The 17,086-nt window shown below is 46.5% G+C and overlaps 1 long non-coding RNA gene across 1 annotated transcript; it reads left to right on the forward strand.

Annotated features, from left to right (window-relative positions):
- The first annotated feature begins 6,689 nt into the window (after positions 1-6,689).
- On the forward strand, positions 6,690-13,576 carry LOC121233541. Its single transcript, XR_005933205.1, has 4 exons — positions 6,690-7,939; positions 11,018-11,046; positions 12,206-12,409; positions 12,947-13,576. It is a non-coding gene; the product is annotated as an uncharacterized LOC121233541 (long non-coding RNA).
- Positions 13,577-17,086: the final 3,510 nt, after the last annotated feature.

Consider the following 17,086-nt stretch of genomic DNA (forward strand, 5'->3'; position numbering starts at 1 on the left):
CGGCACAGCCTGTTGCCACATCTACTCAGCCTGGACCAGTGACTTGGACCATTTCACTGCTGAGATCCCCTGCAGGAAGGATAATACTTTATGCGTGTTGTCAGAATGCCTTTTAGCAATAGCAGGATACTCTCTGCTCCGAGCGGAGGAGGATACATACCAAGCCTTAAGCTGTTCCAGGCTTCACAGCACAGCAGACAGCAAAATACATGCGGCTGCACTGGGACACGTTGTTTTCAAATCCCTGTGTTATAGCACTAAATGGCATAAATCAGAATTACCTGTCACAAATCATATTCCTCCATGGCCATTTCTTCATCCAGGCTGAGCGGCAGCCCAGACTCTCTGAGGCAGTGGTTGCACTAGAAAGAAGGCAAAGCAGTAGCAATCCAGGAGATGAGGAGGTGGTAAAAAAGCATTGATGCTTGAAAAGAATGTTGAAATGCATCCCACTAGAAAGTTGTGCCGAGGTTGTTTTAGGGTAGGAACATGAGGGGCTGTCGTGGTTTAACCCCAGCCAGCACCCAAACACCACGCAGCCGCTCACTCACTTCCCCCCCTCAGTGGGATGGGGGAGAGAATTGAAAAAAAAAAAGTAAAACTTATGGGTTGAGATAAACAGTTTAATAAGACAGAAGGGAAGAAAATAATGATAATGATAATAATAATAATAAAATGACAGTAATAATAATAAGACAATTGGAATATACAAAACAAGTGATGTACAATGTAGTTGCCCACCACTCATTGACTGATGCCCAGTTAGTTCCCAAGCAGCAATCTGCGCCCCTCCAGCCCCACTCCCCCCAGTTTATATACTGGGCATGACATCCCATGGTATGGAATACCCTATTGGCCAGTTTGGGTCAGCTGCCCTGGCTGTGTCCCCTCCCAACTTCTTGTGCCCCTCCAGCCTTCTTGCTGGCTGGGCATCAGAAGCTGAAAAATCCTTGACTTAGTACAAACACTACTTAGCTACAACTGAAAACATCAGTGTGTTATCAACATTCTTCTCATCCTAAATCCAAAACATAACACTATAGTGGCTACTAGAAAGAAAATTAACTCTATCCCAGCCAAAACCAGGACAGGGGCTTTCCTGCTTCCCGAGAGCCTGGAACGGGCTCCAAGACCTGCTCTCTGTAGCATCAGTTTCAAGAGTCAACATTTTGGCTTTTCTGCCTGAAGAAGTGGAGGACTCTGCCCTGATGTGCACCTTCTGCAGTCCCAGGGTGTCCAGTCTTCCTCTAAAACAGTCTGCAATACTTACAAGAGCTTTCAGTTAAAGCCTAGCCCATCCCCAGGGAACCTGTGGAGCGAGGCCAGCGGCACATCCTCCTGGAAGCAGGCAACGTCCGTCCATGCTGCTAAATACTTCACATTCCTCCCAGACACCAATCCAGCCTCGAAGATGCACTGGAAACCTGACACAGAGGTTACTCAGTGTCAGACATTTGCCTCAGGGAGCTCTTCTGACCAGCAACAAGTCACATCAAAACCTCTGTCCAGAGCTTACCTCCAGATCCAAGCCATATCTCAACCAGCCTCAACAGCCTAAATGTGGCAAGTCACAATCTGGGCGCTCTGCCTGCTTTGGAGACTTCCCCTTTGGCTCAATATCCCAGGCGTTGGGCTATTGCCACCTGTGGTATTTGAAGGCCTTTTTACTAATTTATCTCCACAGCTCAGGCTTCTGTTGTGGTGCCGTCCTTCTCTCTGAAAGTCTCTGCCTGCCTTGATTTATGTAAGTAACTCATTGCAAGACACATCTCATCAGAGTTGTCTTAAAACATAGGTGTTGGTTTCTTTTCACCCTCCAGTTTGGGTGAAGTCAACATGCCCATTCTCCTTCGGTATCTGAGCGGGTTAGCAGTGAAAAGCGGTGTGGCTTGGACTTATCACCACTGCACGGTTTCTAGGCACTGTGCTCTGGTAACTAAACAACCCTGCCTACATCCTATGGGTCTGATAAGTATTTTCCATATCTGAGGTCAAGCTATTACGAGCAGATTTTGTAGAGTTCAGCACCAACATGTCCTACTGAGAACAAAAGGGGTTGCTGAAAAATCAAGCCAGAAGTAATTTGTCCATGAACGTGAGGTTCAGTGCTGGCTGGGATCAGAGTGCCAGAGCTCATAGCTACTACCAAAGTCCTGCTGCTCCATCATTTGGGGGTCAGAGGCTGAGATCAGCCTTATTTTTGGAAGGAAGAAGCCCTGTTCTTAGCTGGAGTTAAGCATTCAGCAATCAGGCCAACTTCATCAATTTATTTCGTTCTCCCTGTCTCACTCCTCATTGACTTGTTCCCACACTTTTTGGCAGCCTCTAACACCGTTTTCATTTTTGCCCTCAGACTGATGTGCTGCTTCTGTGCAGAGATAAGCCCATGTAAGAGAGGCTTAGGCAGAAAGAAAACCAAACATCCAAGGTCTCTATTTTAAGAATTATTGAAATAGATTCTGGTATCACTTACTTCTTAGGACAAGAAATCATTTATGTATGTCAAAACCAAAAGAAAACCCTGAAGTGCTGAGTTTCCCCTTTCTATGATCATAATTATTAAAAAGAAGGTACCATTTGCCATCTGCTTCTGGTGACACCTACGCCCAGGCAGCCTTTCCACCTGCCCCAGAGTTTGTCCTGGGGTGCTGCTGGGCTTTGCTCACTACTGCTAATGAGCTAATGACAACTACTGTTGTCATTCTGCAGGGTTATGGGAAGATGCAGCAACACGAAGTTTTTCAAATCCAGGTTTCAGAAAGAAATAAGAGACACATATCTCTCTAGTCTGTTGGGGGAAGGAATGAAAAATAAATTGTTCTGGTGATATGCAGTTGCTGGCTATTAATTCCTTGGAGGATTTTGCATTGCTTCCAAGGCAAACATAAAATTAGCTGTTGGAGTAATAGTGTAGTGTGGGATACAGATCTAGAGGTTCTTGTAACACAGATGTTATTTATTTAGCCAGTGCAGAGCAAATCTACTTACAGATGTAATTTTGTGTTTGTATGTTCACGGTGATATCTAGCTGCCCAGTAGCCCCCCACTATAACCTGAGAAGGCAGGGATCCTGCCTTCGTGGGCCAAGCCCCCAGCTCCCAGGCAGGGATGGGTACCCCCTATACCCACCCCTGCTCGAGCAGGTGCCCCGTGAGGGTGTCAGCCCTTTAGGTGCAGCCGCTCGTCAACATGCAGAGGTGAGCAGGGCAAAAAGCTGCGAGAAGGCAAGTGGATAACAGGTCTCAGTCGCCTGAAACCTTCCTGGTGATTCACCCAGCTGCAGGGGCTGTCCATCCCAGCTGCACCAGTCGGTGGTGGTGCTTGGAAGAAATGCCACTGCTGTAAGAATGCCGCTATTTTGTAAAAGCATTTTCAGGACATTCCAGTGCCAGATATCCAGACGTGCTAATGCAAAATGCATTAGCCCAAGCAGCAGGAGCTCCGGGGCTGCTGGCGCCATTGAGTTCCACTCATTTCATCTTTATTATAAATACTGCATTGTCGTCTCATTCTTTTCTCTCATCCTCTCTTTAGAAAAGAATTATAAGGCTCTAGTTGACTGGTCCCTTTGACTTAGTACAGTTGTTAAACCACAGGCAGTAAATACCTCTTTCAATTGTTTAAGGCGGATGTATTTATTTCATTGGAACAACCGAATGAAATCTGTAAGAGCTAAAGAATCCCCCCTTCCGCAGCAGCTCTGCTTTTCTACCTCCGAGCTGAATGCAAAAGAAACTCCTCCTAAACCTGCCGTGTGAAATCAGCCCACCTTCAGGCTCGCTCCGGCTCTCAGCTTAGTTTTTTGTGGTTCAAGAAGTATTCCAGCCTAGAAAGACTCACCGCCTACTTGTAAATAGTGATCTTTCACCAGGCAGATCTCAGCTGACAAATGTTAATTGTTATGCAAACTATCCAGAAGATGAGCTCTCCTCCCAGGACTGAAGGGCAGCCACCTCCCAGATGAAACAAGGCAGCTGTTTAAACAGTGTGGGGCTGCTCTGCCCCGGCTGCCAGAGCAGGGGGAGAGCCGAGTGGTGCGAGCGGAGCTGGAGCTGTGCCATGCCACCATGGTTAACACCCCCGCTTTTGTGGAGAAAACCTCCGCAACGCAACTCGAGAACTTTAACCGACCCCATGCAATCAGGAAAATGATGCTATGTTTCAGTGGAAACCAGATATAAAAATTGTTTCTTTGGGCTCACGCAGTGGGATGCTCCCCCCTGCAACTGGGGGAAACGAATTCTGGTCGTTGGGGCAGGATAGGGGTGGGAGAGCGATGCTCTGCCAGCCCAGAGGATTTGACAGGGACCAGGGATGCTGAAAATGCCATGCGAGCCTTGTTCTTACCCGGAGGTGGGTCGATGCCCCGGGCAGGCACTGCTGCTGGGCCGTGGCTGCCGCTGGAGTCCCCCAGGGAGCCGGGAACCATCTCCCCTTGCTTGGGAAAGGCACATTCGTGCTCGATTGATGCTGCTCATAACTCCACCGTAGGCAACAGCTGAAGGGAAATTTGAACGTGCTATCAGCCCATTTGTCCTTCCAGTCCCATCTAGTCGCTGCTCCTTCCCTCCTCAGCTGCTCTTGGTGCAGGGCTGCTCTGCCCGGTGCAGGGTCTTTGGGATCACTGTGAAGCATGTGAGTCACCCCAGAAAGACAGAGGGACTCACCACGGCCGCTCATAAAAACCGTCCTGACAGGGCCGGTGGGAATTCATCTGAGTAGCAAGACTCGCTCTTTGCCTGCGCTTGCCCAGCCCTCGGAGAGCACAGCCTCGGCGAGAAGGAGGTGGGTGGCTCATCGGAGCGCCGGGAGAGCAAGCTCCCACTTTCTGCTCTTACGCTGAATCTGTTGGACCAGGCTGGCTGCAGAGAAAAATTTATGTTTCAAGCCCTGTATGAGACATTCATAGAGCCCACTAGTGGGTGTTGCCAAGTTCTATCTGTATCAGCCACATCCTTGCTCCTCTTAGGTAAAAAAACACCTTTCTGGCCATCAGAGAACATGGAAAAAGATGTCTTTCCCAGAGGTTGCTTAGGAGAGTTTAAAGGGGTTGCTGTGCTTCCTCACAACTACATGGACCAGCATCTACTTCTGTATGTGGCGGTGCTGAATTTCTGAGCACTGTATTTATCCAGGGCATCATGCCACCCTGTAATCCTTGTAACTGGTTTTTTTTTTTAGTTGGTTGTTTTTGGGGAGGGGGGGGGGTAATTTTTTAAGACAGCTTTGTGTTACTGCAGCAGGGAACTTCAGGGTTGTTTTTAAATAAAATACTTCATCCCACCTGTACCTGCATAGTCTTCAGCTCTGTAGGACTTCATGACTTCGACCCAGTGCATTTTGAGATGAAAACACATAGAAGGGGAGAATGGAGGAAGGACTACGATTTGAACATTCAGGCAGCGAGGAAGAGTTTTCAGTGATTCTTACTTTCTTTAAATTTAATAGCAACATTTTCGTTGCTTTCAGTGGCAGCAGGGCTGCAGTCTACTTAAAAGGGAAAAAAAAAAGGCATTTGACCCAACAAATCTGTTCCAACCTCGCATCTCCTTCCCAGCATCAGTTCCCAGTATCTGGCTGAGCAAAACAGCCATGTGCTATCTCCATGCTCCACTTTGCCCTTCAACAGCTCTGTCTGGCAACTTGTTTTACACAATATGGTAAAACTCCTTCCCCAAAGGGCCATAAAGGCATGGATTCAGTTGCCAGGGAAGGCCACTGATTCCTCGCAGCAAGGGCACTTGGCTCAGCTCACAGTGGTTGTTTTCATCTGAGACTGAGCTGATAAGGGGATTTCCTTTCAAGTGGAAAAGCATAAACTATATTTATATGCAGATAATTTCCTATTTGTTGGGTTTAGCGTAACAGGCTGAATTTCTGGCCTGTCTTTCCAGTGCTCTCTGACCACATGAAACACATTCACAGTTGTCTGGGTGGGAGATGTTTTGCCAGAAGCTGGAGAGATGCCACAATACAGCTGGCTGTGGAAGGCAGAGGTGGAAGGACACAACCGGGATTCTTTACTCTGCTTTTTCTAGAAGGAGGTAACAAAGACCGCAGCACCTGCTTAGCATTTGCTACTGCGTTCATTACAGGAGCTTATGCCACTGATCTATCATTTTATCTGGGCAAACTATATATATTTTGATAAAAAGATTTTAAAAAGAAACCCTTGAAGTGTAGCTTTCCTTCAGGACTTAGTGATTTTGCAGGCAAGTAGGACCATGCTCAGCTAAGGAGCAGGAGAGATTGAACTACATGTGTAGTAAAGGAAGGATTTACTGAAAAAGCTGGTAGAAGATTCTCAAACTGTTCATGCCCAGGAGGAGGGAAATATCGAACCAGCAGTACTTCGTGTTCGTCTGGGAAACCTATCCCATTCCTCTCTGCAGGGGTTTCCAGAAGACGAGACCCCAGTTCACAGCAAACTGATAATTATTAGTCTTCTCTGTATCATTTTAGAGTTGCAGAGCACCTCAGGATCCCTCCCTGCAGGAATTCTTCATGTTTATTATATTATCTGGGGGTTTTATCTTGCATTCACTTTAGTGGCTGCCATGGGAGTATGCTGTTGACGTTTAAATATTAAGCTTTTATTTAAATGTATATTCCTCTAATGTTATACATCTGGTTTTGTTTAAAACCAGATGTATAACATTAGAGGAATATACATGTTACTCGTTTTAGAAATCCTTTGTTTACTGGCTCCTTTATAACAGGTCCATCTAAGTCTCAGGCTGCAGATCTTATGAGCAGCTCCACCTGAGCCAGTGTGCTTTCAAACATCTGACCTCTTCCAGTTTCAGCCTCCTGGGAACTCGTGTGTGGCGGATCAATGCACATGAAAGTTTTGCAGAGGAACTTCTCAAGGTCACCTTCGCTTTATACTCAAAAAGTCCAGCAAACAATAAAAACATCTCTGAAAAAAAATAAACACCTGAATGCCTTCCCCTTTCTGGGTTTACTTAGTGCTTCTTGAGTCCTTTGAGGTTTGGACCAGTGTCTTTCAAGAAACAGGACGTAGCTGTGGCCCACTCGTCTCCGCACAGTCTTCTAGTTCTAGACAAAGTCTTTTTGTTTTGGGGGGACTGTCTGTCCCTTCTGCAGTAGAATCTGATCTCTGTGTATCTCTCAGTTTTGGAGATTTTCTGTCCTTTTTTTCAAGTAGAAGAGATGCACAAAAAGCCAAGTGCTCTGAGGACAGTGCTGATGGTCCTTGATGCCATGAGTTGGAGCTGAGATCATTCTTCTGCTGTGAAATGGCCATTAATCAGCACTGAAAGTTAAAGTGAATAGAAGCAGAGTTTTGAATTCAAACGGAATTTGTACAGACATAGGCAGGTCCCCTGGGCCGTGTGTGTGTATGCATATATAAACACATACATATGTACTTATGTATGTCTGCATTTATACACACACAAACATGAATGAAAAAATATATATATGCTGCATTCCAGAAAGAAAGGTAAGCATCAATATAGAAAGTAATATCAGAAAAAATCCAGTTACCATCACAGAAGATACCATTTTCCTAGTCCTGCCCACTAGAACTGCATCACCCTAACTGCACAACGCTCACATCACATAAGAAATTAAATGGTGCAAAACAGCAATATTTTTTCAGCTTTTGGGTTTCAGGGAAACTTTCTGCTCTAGAGTTTCTCAGCTTGATAAAATGTTAAACTGCACCATAGATTCCTGTACCTTGTGCAACCATGCGAATTACAGTCTAGTTTTCCCATGCCCAGCTCGAAATACAGCTTCCATCTTTCTCCTACTTAACCATATCCTGGTGTGAGACAATACAATATTGAGAAACACTTCAAACTATAATAGTAATAACACAAATCTTTTGTTTTATTATTAAGCTGAATGAATCCCTGATGACTCAAGAGAACTCCACAGAAGCCTGTGTATGCAAAAAGAGAGGCTGGTTATGGTAAGCAAGGTTAGAAGTATGGGTATAGTCAACATGCACATTCACGCAACGAGTAGACAAACACCCAGTATGGTGGAGATTTTGGTGAGGGACACTTCCCTCTCACCTGTACCAGAGACAAAGGAATAATATCCATCACCATTTATGAGATCTCAGGATGGAGGGATGTAAAAATATCAATACTCATCCATTTGAGGCTGCATATGGACCCTGACTGAGCTACAGCAGAGACTGAAGTCTTTCACCTTCAGCGTGTAAGATTGCCAACGGAAAGTCAAGTGTATTGTGCCAGGTGAATGTTTCTTGTCCCTTTCCACTACTGGTGAAAAGTTCCTTTGCAGAGAGGAGTGGGCAGGTCCTAACGGTGAGAGCTGGCTGGCGTAAATGCCATGAGGAGCTGGGGACAAGCGTGGATCCAGAGCTCTGCACAGGGAGAGCAGGAAAGGGAGGTGGCATTCCACGGAGCTCTTTGAAATAGGCAATGGAAATCCCAGCAGTAGGACCAAGATGGCCACATTCAGGCAATCAGAACAAGCACAGGAGCAGAAACAGGTCCAGCCACAGCCTTTGACCCCTTCCTTTCTGAGGACAGCAGGTTCGACTCTTCTGCATTGACATCTGCAGTAAATAGGTTTCTTTCCAAATGTCTCCAGTCCGAGAAACCAGTCTACAAAATGCCAGTGCTCATCTTCCATGGGAGGTAGATCAGTCCGGTTGTCAATTAAAATCACTCGTTGAAGGTGAGCTGTAGATAAATTAATCTAATAGGAAAGCTCCATAGGTCAACAGCTTCCTGCCAGGGATGGGGGAATGTCACAGCACATTGCTTGATGGTATTGCACATGATGGTAATACTGTCCGTCATCACCTGGAGGCAATGTCCCTGGATATGTTAATGACACCTTTGCCTGCAATCTGCCTGGTGCTGTGGTTCATCATGTTTGAGCTGAAGTTTTGTTTCTGTAATGACCAAATATCTTGTGCTACTGAAATGCCCACATGAGCACATCATACAAGCGTTCTGGATGGCTGTCTCTGTGCTTGGAAAGCATCTCCTCTTCATACACCAGAAAAGCAATTGTCACATACCCAAGAGGAGATAAGGGTGGGTTGTTCTGTAGACAGTACTATATGGAACCAAGATTACAACTGGAGAAGGTGCAGTCTGACATGGGGCATTACCAAGATACAAACCGCTGGAGATCTTCACAAAGGTCAGCAGGACTTGGCAGTAGTTGTTGGCTAAACCTCCAGGGACGAGTGGGTCCTGCGTGCTCTGCAGTCTGCTCCAGGGCCAAAAGCACCAGCCATGGAGCTGGAGTTGCTCCAAGGACCACACAGACTGAAGAGGTGGACTCTGACCATTCACAGTGAAGTCCTGCCCTCTGAACCAGAGGTGGCCCAAGATGATGGAAGATCAGTTCATTAACCAGATATCCAAATAAGGAGGAATAAAAATTTCCTGTCATCTCTGATAAGATGCAAAGGCAGAAAAATGTCTGGCCAGAAGCAACAGGGTGTAGGCACACTTGCATGCAGAGTGACGCTTGAAGGTAGAACCCATTCTACCGGCCATGACCAAGATACAAAGATGACCCACATCAAACATAGCTGAATTTGGGGGAATATTCAGCCTGTGTCTACTGAGTTCTCAAGACATAATTTTAAATTACAGGAAACACAAAAAGACATGATTGCACACAGATGTGGAAGAAGCAAATCTTCACACAACATACCTCAGAACTTCAGGAGAAGGGACGGAAAAATCTCGATGCTCAGCAATACACTCTGCTGGCCACTTCCCTCAGATGATGTTTTGTTGCCTAATATAATGTTTAAAACATCATATTATTGGCTGATGTTCCTCAGCCAATCAGTTCACATCTGTTTTTTTGTAAAACTTCTTCATATTTATACTTCCAGAGCCTTCTAAGCGGAAGTAGATGTTTTCAGAGATGCAAAAGGAATTCTGGATTAGTTTGGGGGTTTTTTGAGATGAAGAGGAATTTGAGGGCAAAAGCAGTTTATATTTACTCACCAAGCCCTTTATTTTGTAATACGGATACCAGACATGAATATGGAAAAATAACGTAGATTTCTCTCATGAACTGAAAGGTAGCTTTTATCCATAAAATGTCTCAAAACAATTACAATCCAAGTAATGAAAAAAAATCCTCTAATGGGAGACAATTGGTTTGTCACAATTCAGACAAATATTTGTTATGCAAAAGCAATTCTTATTTTAAAAAGGCAGTGCAGACCATTTGGGAATGTTCTGAAGAACTTTATTCCGATCTCTGCAGAAATATGAAATGACATGATTCAACCATTTGCATTGCAGCAATGGGTCAACCGCTCCAAAGGGATGATGGCTGGGTAGAGGAGCTGTCTGCCAGAAATCGTAGACATTTTACGTCATGCACATTCTGGTTCTCAGTTTCCCGTTACTGTTTTCTTTCAGTTTAGGGATAATCCGAGATGTATGTTTCTTGCCATTTAAAACCAAGAGAAAAACCACAACAGTATTTTCCATGTAAGCCAAAATCTTTCACATGTGCCAACTGTCAAAGCAGACAAAAGAGCTTTGATCATGGTCAGACACCATAACTAGCTACTTGTTTTAATTACAGAAAGTTTTAGCTATTATTACACGACAGGCTGGCAGATTCAGCACATGACATAATTTTATGAAAGCTTTTCATTTCTCTCAGCAGAGCTCCAGCCCTAGGCTATTCCACTCACAGCAGAAGCATCAGTTTGAACGAAGCCAGGGAGATATCTCAGACCAAGACCTACAACAACCCCATTACACATCGACCCCACTCCCAGCCTGGGTGGGAGACCATCATCCTCAGCGCCCCAGCCGGGGCAAAGCTGTCAGCCCACAGATCATGTGTTTTCTTTTGTTCTTTTAATTTTTCAGGATGAAACAATTCTAAATCCCTGGGTTTGGGGACATAGTGCATATTGCTTTTACTTGATGTTTTCCTTCTATTTATAGTACACTAGCTGTTTTGAGTGACTTGATGAGCTAATCCTCAAAATATTTTTTTTTTTTCCTGCCTGGATCACTGTCAGACCACCAGAAGAAACCAGCTGTGGCACAGGTCAGTCCAAACATTTTCACAGGTATTCCTGGGCTACTACATGTTTTCACCTTTCTTAGCAATACTTTCATTTTGGCAAAGCTTTCTGTGAATAAACTAGCAAAAGCACTGATGAAGAGCAAATCAAAGGGGGTATGACAGTCATCAAAAAGGCTCTGTGATTTCTGTTTGAACAAATGCTTATGAGGACTCATTTTCTCATAGCTGTGGGGCTCTAATCCTCATCTATTCAGCACATTAGGGAAAAATACCAAATTACACCCCCTATCACTGGATCTAGTTTCAAATGAAATCAAATAACCATAGTAAAAAGAATAAACACAAATAATTAGTGGCAATGATAACGTAGGAATTGGGCTGAAAGAATATCTTTCCCTTGCAAAACACTGGAAGACAGTGTCAGAGTTTTTGATTAATTTAACAGCCATTAAAACATCTTACTAACTCAAGTGCTAATTGAGTGCTTGGCAGGAATAACAGCAGTGCCAACCATACACATACATAAAAATTGCTAAGATTTGAAGAAATTCTGTGGCTTAATATTTTATTACTTTTATAAGTTGCTTTTATAACATGTTTGGCTGGCTTAGGTGGCCTTACCTACCTCCTTTGTGCCTGTTTTGAAGATGCCATGCTCTGATGGCACACAGTCTCGGCTGTCCTTAGAAAAAGTTAAGTCCATTTGCAGTCCTTTTGGCTGAGATCTTCCAGGTCTGGCTGAAACACGTGCCTCGCAGCAATGCCTGGGTTTGCAGGCTGAAATGTGCAAACTGCTGAGCTTTGGGAAGTCTCAGTGCTATCACGGCTGATGTGATGGGCACTGAAGGAGACAAGGTGGGCACTGAGGGAACAACAGCTCCAGCTGTTCCAGTAAAGGACCCATGACCCTGCTGACCACCACCTTCCCAGGACTGTGTTTGGTTTCCAGAGTACCAGATAATTTTTCTTTCTTGTACCTGGACATCTACAGTTTGTAGGGAGAAGTTAGACTAACATTGCTCCTTCCTCTACCTTTGATCCCCAACTGTGATGGTTGTGATTGCCACATAGTGTATCCCAGGTCCTTTCTTCCCTTGCGCCCATAACCTGTGAAGGCACCCTACCACAGCTTCTAGATGGAGAGAGGACAGCAACATATTGCTATACTTTGTTTTTGCAGAATCACAGAGGAGATCACGTCCACTCACTTCCCCACCATCACTCCCAGTGGGAGGAAAGCAACGAGTTTTTCCTGTCCAAGCAAAGCCAAGACATCATATTGCCTGATTTTTGCTCAGGGCCTAAAGAGAAGTACATTCCACTGCTGAAAGTGTTGCAGAGACACTCAGCTCCAGATCTCTCCCCTTGATGACTACAAGCAGAGGTGGGTGATATAGAGCTCAGTTCTATAGGGCAAGCCCAAATTTCAAGTCACGTAGTTTAAATTAGTTGGGCACAGGCAGGAGATATTTTGAGCTCAGCATATCCTTAACACACTATAGATACTTTGAAACCAAGTGACAGCCAGCAAAAGGGATGAAAACTTATGGGTCATGAAGTTTGTCATGCATAAAACCACCTTAAGTCTGTTTTCTAGCCCTCAAAAGAGACACACCCCAAGCGATTTGTCTTTAGATACACAGAAAGCAACGGATGAAGCCAGGATTTACAGCCAGGCTGTAGCTGACCTCACTGACCCAAGGCTCCTGGTTTGTGTGTGGCTTCAACATGTGCTCCCATACGCAGGGATCCTTTGCTGTTATTGCAGTATCTGCAGTGAGTGTGGCTTCCTCCAGCTCAGCAGCTGCAGCGTTAGTAGTTTTTTACACAGAGCTGCCTCGAGCCCGTAGTTAAGACCCACTGAAAGATTATTTACCTCTAGCTTAAAAGCTGCTAACTTCCCTTAATGGTTTGTTTGCAGCTCCAGTGAAGCATGGGCCGGCAAGCATGAATGACCAGGGCAGGGTTGGAAGCTGTACCTGGGACAACGTCTAGGCTGCCAGGCTTGCACAGGTACCCAGTAAAGATTATAAAGTGCTTCAAGTGGTCAAATCCACTGGGAACCTTGTTCAGAGGAGGGAGGGAGGTTGTGCTGCATATATCATCTTCCCCAGCCACCTAGAAATGACCAGCCACCAAACAACTAGTGCTTATTAATAAACTTGCTTAAGGAAATTGGCTGGAGCCTTACTTTCATTGTGCTGAATGAATGGAGCTAAATATAATCCAGAGCTCATTTTGCTGGATAACAATGCGAGAGAAACTTCCTGTTCCAGCAGAAATCCCGGAGTTTACAAGTAGGAGTTTCTCTAGGCTGGGTGAAATTCTTCAAATCTCAAGAAACATGAAGGTCACTCTCTAAATTCCTCTCTCCTCCGAAATAAAGATATTATTTTAATACTCTGTGTGAAGAGTAATGTAGTGTCTTTATTAGAACCCAGCTGAAAGCACAAAATGTTTTAATCAATGAGCACTCAGAAACAAAGGTACTTCTTGGCTTAAGACCCAAATTCAATAATTATTTTTTCAGCTGAACTGGAATAAAGACATTATTTAAACATGTATCTGTCGTCTCAGACTGCCTGCGGCTTGCTGTTGGATATCTATTTCTCAGGAGCACTGTGGCAGCTTCTTATTTAAAGGGAAAAAAATATAACCATTTCCTCGCATGACTTCATTTGGGATTATGTCTCCTTACATCTCCTTCCGTGGAGCACCATGTCAGGAGGGGGCTTCAGGTGCTAACAAAGTCTGTGTTGGGTGTGCAAGTGCACACTGGTCTTTGCAAAGATGCCTGTTCGTGTTGCAGATTTGCAAAACAAAGGGCCTCAGTGTTTGATTTTTCCCTCGGTGCTAAACGAACCACAGGCCGGCTGGGCTGCAGGAGAGAGGGGATCACTGGAGAACCGGGAGCTCAGCAGCAGCACCGCTGCCAGGGCTGGGACTTGGGAGATTCAGCAATGCAAAAATGCTTTAATCCTGCCAGCCTCCTCTCCTTCATTTTACCATTGGTTACGCTACCAACCCATGAATCTTTCTGATGAGTTCTCCAGGAACAGCTTTGATTGCCCAGCGCTGCCAGTGCGACCAACCTCCTTGCAAAGACCTTTGCTCTAGGACAAAAACAAGGAGTTAATCCGTGAGTCCTTTTTAGGTCTGCAGGTGCAAAATCTGGTCTTTTCCCTTTCCACGCATAATGGACCTGAACCCAGTATTACCCATAAATACCGACTGTTCTTCAGCTTGGGAGGCTCCTGTGCACGTAGCTGCAGGACGCTGTTGGGGTGCATTCCAGCCTCGCTGGGCTGCAGTGATTCGTTAGGAGAGATGCTCAAGGAAGTCAGACGAACCACAGTCGTGGGTGGGGTGGACACTTAACACCTGATGGGTGGTGGAAGTTTTAGGAGGCTGCTAAAGCCAAAGTCAGAAGCTTTGGCAGAGCGTGGTGAGGCCCCTGGGCAGAGCCGGCTTGGTCCTGCTGGGCTTCACACACCTGGGGCCAAGGCGCTGGGTCAAGGGGTGCGAGCAAGGAGGAGGCAGAAGCTGGTGGGGTGTAAATGGAGATACATGTTGGAGGCGAAGAGGAGATAGGGCAGGAGATCATGACCTTGGAGTAGGAGTGAGAGAAGGTGGAAGGCAAGAGACATGCTGGGTACCTGTTGGGTATCTGCCGGTGATCTCTTGGGTGTCTGCTGTGTGGGAGCACTCCTGGGAAGCCATGGCCCTGCTGCGCTCCTGTGTCACATCTGTGAGGTTTGCACAGACAAATACTCAGGTCTGCAAGATTTTACCAAGAGTGCAACAAACTATTTGCCAATCCTTTGCTTCTGAAGGGCTGCAGGTATATATAGATGACGGATAGATCACCTGTCATCATTTAAGCCCAGCCAGCAACAAAGCACCATGCAGCCGCTTGCTCACTCCTCCACCCTCCCTGGTGGGATGGGGAGGAGAAAATATAATGAAAAGCTTGTGGGTTGAGACAAGGACAGGGAGGGATCACTTACCAGTTATGGTCACGGGCAAAACACAGACTCGATTTGGGGGGAAAAAAAACCAAAATCAATTTAATTTGTTACCAATCAAATCAGAGCAGGATAATGAGAAATAAAACCAAATCTTAAAACACCTTGCCCCTACCCCTCCCTTCTTCCCAGCACAGCTTCACTCCCGAATTCTCTATCTCCTCTCCTCCAGCAGCGCAGGGCGACAGGGAATGGGGGTAGTGGTCAGTTCACGTTGTCTCTGCCGCTCCTTCCTCCTCAGGGGCAGGACTCCTCACTCTTCCCCTGCTCCAGCGTGGGGTCCCTCCCACGGGAGACAGTTCTCCACGAACATCTCCAGCGTGGGTCCTTCCCACAGGCTGCAGTTCTTCACAAACTGCTCCAGCGTGGGTCCTTCCCACGGGCTGCAGTCCTTCAGGCACAGACTGCTCCAGCGTGGGCTTTCCCACGGAGTCACAGCCATCTTGGGGGGCATCCCCCTGCTCCGGCGTGGGCTCCTCTCTCCCCGGGCTGCAGGTGGGCATCTGCTCCTTCACTCCCCTCCATGGGCTGGGGGGGACAGCCTGCCGTCTCACCACGGGCTGCAGGGGCATCCCCTCCTCCGGCACACCTCCTCGCCCTCCTTCACTGACCTTGCTGTCTGCATAGGGGTTTCTCTCACATCCCACTCTCCCCCTCCGCTGCAGGTTTTTCCCTGCTTAAATAAGTTATCCCAGAGGTGCTACCACTGTTGCTGATGGGCTCAGCCTTGGCCAGAGGCGGGTCCAACTTGGAGCCGGGGAAGGTTCTAGCAGCTTCTCACAGGAGCCATCCCTGGACCCCCTTCCCTACTACCAAAAACCCCACCACACATACCCAGTACATCACCTTACCCTCCACCAGTGAGACCTGGAGCATCACTGGTCTTTTCAAGGCTGGGCGATAGCCACACTGCAATGGAGCACAGCACTTAGGGGAGAAAACACCTTGGTGGCCTTCAACCCAAGGCAGCAGCACTCAGGTGCAAACTACTGCCTTGAGCGTAATTCCACGTGACCTGAACCTGCAAGAGAAACTCAACATTACCAGTTGCTTCTGCAACTCCAGTGAGCTGGATAGTTAGGAGCAGCTTTGAAAAACTGCATGTGTGCTCTCTAGATCACCTCTCCACCAAGTGGTTTGGCCTCTCAACCTGGAGCATCACCATGTGGCACTTTCCCTCCCTGTCCCATGGCTGTAGTTCTCTGCAGGGGACCCTCCACGTGATGTGGCCCTGAGGAGCTCCTGGCATAGGGTATGGGGTGGTTTTTTGGGGGGGACATGCTGTAGGGCTACCTCTGCCCGCTGGATGATGAACACGTGGGCTGGAGCGTGGATGGAGGCTGAGATGCTCCGGCACAGCCACGGTCCCCGAGTGTTGAGACAGGGTTCAAGAAAGACAGGGCGTGCTTCTGTCCACGAGTAACTGAGACGACCTTTTATACCTCAGACAGGCCCTGCAGAAACCGCCAAGCTGCGAGGAACGGCTGGAGGACGCAGGAGCAGATTTCATGCTCTTGCCCTGCGCTTTGATGCTCTCGGCTAATGAGTTAATCAGCTGCTTGTTGTCGTGCCTGACAGGAAAATAACAACAAACACAACCAGAAGATGAACCAAAGAGAGCAAAACATTTTCTGGCATGTGCTCCTTTGACTGCAACATCAAAGATCACATTAAGATTTTTGTAGAAGGTTATTTCTCTGGGTTTCTTTAGCTCTGAAGTTGTCAGAAGTGTCAAAGCCCATTTGCAGGAAGGTCTTCTGGGGAGGAAGGCACTGCTGAAAGGGCAGAGATGTTTAATATTTCATGAAAGATATGCACAGACTAACACGCAGTTCTCAAAACATCCTCATTAAAATGCTTTAATTAACGTTGGTTCAAGTACTAGCAGACGTTGAGCTCCATGTGTCTCATACATCAGGGGTGCTGGGCACCGCTCAGGTCCCCACGGGAGCATCCTTTCACTCTCCCAGGGGAAGGATGAACCTCAACCCCCCTCACAACCTCCATTTAATACCAGATGAGGTTCCTCATCTCGA

The sequence above is a fragment of the Aquila chrysaetos genome, chromosome 1 (assembly GCF_900496995.4).
Source record: "Aquila chrysaetos chrysaetos chromosome 1, bAquChr1.4, whole genome shotgun sequence".
Taxonomy (NCBI): domain Eukaryota; kingdom Metazoa; phylum Chordata; class Aves; order Accipitriformes; family Accipitridae; genus Aquila; species Aquila chrysaetos.